The sequence below is a fragment of the Haplochromis burtoni genome, unplaced genomic scaffold (assembly GCF_018398535.1).
Source record: "Haplochromis burtoni strain Fernald_Lab_line unplaced genomic scaffold, NCSU_Asbu1 Contig_843, whole genome shotgun sequence".
Taxonomy (NCBI): Eukaryota; Metazoa; Chordata; class Actinopteri; order Cichliformes; family Cichlidae; genus Haplochromis; species Haplochromis burtoni.
The window spans coordinates 31,200-33,667 of NW_024583204.1; positions in this window are offsets into that span (position 1 = coordinate 31,200).

Sequence of the window (2,468 nt, forward strand, 5' to 3'; positions counted from 1 at the left end):
CACAACCATGACAAATGAGGGACAGCAATGAGACAGCTTGAGGGTGGTGATGAGGTGAAGCGAACCAATAAGAGTCACCAGTGAGGACAGCTGAATCTAGGTTACGGATATAAAATTAAACACTTGATTATGTTAGTGCAGTTTGGTGAGTCATTAAGATATACTAATGAAATGATACTTATATTTAGTGATAGTAAAGACCACATAAGAAATTCTGATGTTATGCATTTAGGGATGGGAATTGATAAGAATTTAGAAAAACTACATTTAAGGAAATGAATTGCATGCTGTGGGTCAAATGTTGGTGCGTGTCTATGCATCTTTGTTGTGATCAGTGTTGGAGACGTTACTTTAAAAAGCAATCATTACACATAGTATATAGAACACTTTTCTTAAAAGTAATGCAGTACATTACTTAATTACTCCCAGGAAAACATAATTCATTTCACGCCGAGTCACCCTGCGACAGACTGGTGACCTGTCCAGGGTGTACCCTGCCTCTCCCCCTATGACAGCTGGGATAGGCTCCAGCGCCCCCCGCGACCCTGAAAAGGATAAGCGGAAGCGAATGGATGGATGGTGTCACGGCCGAGAGGCCAGACCTGATGCAACGACTCAAATGCAGACGCAGACGGAGGCACATACTGGCTTGAAAACAGTACTTTATTTACAAAGTGAGATAAAACACTAAGGTGATGACCATGAACTGAACTGTGAAAAAAAATGTAAGGTGTTGACTGTGAAGTATGAGACAAAACCTGAAACGTAAAACCTAAACTATGATATTAGGTTTAATTCAAAATGAAACGGGTCCAAAGGTGGAAGAAGGTAGTGGTGTGCGATACTGCATATTTTGGTATCGATCCAATACAAAGTAAATACGGGCTAGTAGCGCCGATACGATACTTTTGAATAACTAAGGTGGGTGCGTCATTAAATTGCTAAATCTCGATGAATTTTCATGACCTTACGTGTTTTTTATGGAACGCCAGGACTGCCATAATGAATTAATTAAATACACCTTTAAATAATTAATTAAATGTGGCAATAATTAATTACAATGGGAAATAATTAATTAAAATGGGAAATAATTAATTAATGTTTTTGACACATTTAATTAATTATTTAATGGTATATTTAATTAATTCATTTTGGCACAGTGTACTCCTTCAGGTCTCACCATGAAATAATTTTATCTGTCAACCTCACCCATCAAACTCAGGGGGCGGGGTTAACGCTGATCGAGTCAAAACCATTGCTTTGGTCTGGTGGCCATTGCTTTTAGCACGCAACAACCGGCATGTGGAAACTAACAGAACTAAACTTTGAAAAACTCTGTTTGTGTGTCACCAAATACCGTTTTAATATTTTTTTAGTAGTGGTTTATTTTTCAAATTTCTGGTCGGTTTATCAAGATACAGCCTCTTTGCAAAAGTGCTTCGATGATTTCAGAGATGTCTGCCCAGTCTCATGGCAAAGCGTGGGATAGACCCGCTCGTGTCAGAGGTTGTGTGTGGAGGCGTGGAAGAGATGACCCAAACGCAGGACTCACGGTGCAGAAATGATGAGGATTTATTGGAGTGGGTGAATGAACAACTCAGGAATGGCAGAACTGACTAGCTGACTGAAAGACTGAGTGGCTGGCTCAATAACTGAGCACTAACGGGAACGACGACATAACATCAATGAAACGACAAAGAACTGGTGAAACGGAGGAACTTAAATACACAGGTTGAATGATGACAATGATTGGAAACAGGTGAGTACAGGGCTGAACATAATCTGACTAATGACACGGAAGACAAGCTGACACGGGGAAAAAACAGGAAGTGAGAACATTAATGTGGCGAACTAAACTGAACATGAACAAACTGAAATCACTGGGTCAACGACCCAGGAACCCTGACAGTTCGCCTCGCAAGCAATCGAGCTGTTATTACCACCAATGACACTGACTTCTTTTACTGAGGTTATATTTATCAGGTTTTTATTTCCTGATGTCCTTATGTGTCCTACGTGTTTCAGTTGCCAATTTTGAATTAAAGCTAACATTAAAAACATGTTTAAGGAGGAGAGAGAGCAAATAAATTGGATTAACAGCTGATCTTTGGGTTTTTGTTCAGTAATCAGTGTGACCTGTGTATAAACGCATAAAAGAGATAACGTTGGTGTTTCCATCATGTAGTAACTAACATCCAGAAGTCTGCATGATGTGTTTCATAGTTTGTAACAAGCCTTTGACAGGTAAACATAACATGACCGAAACACCAATAAAAAAAAGAGAGAGAAAAAAAAATCACACAAATCATGTGTTAACCTCATTTATTTTTACATTTATTTTTAATTTTAAAATTCTAACAGATAGCTGGTGCTTACAATACACTTGAATAACTATTCAAAAACAGATGATGTAATGTTTGTGTCCAGGTTGCAGACTTCATGATGAACATGCTGTTGCAAACTCTGCT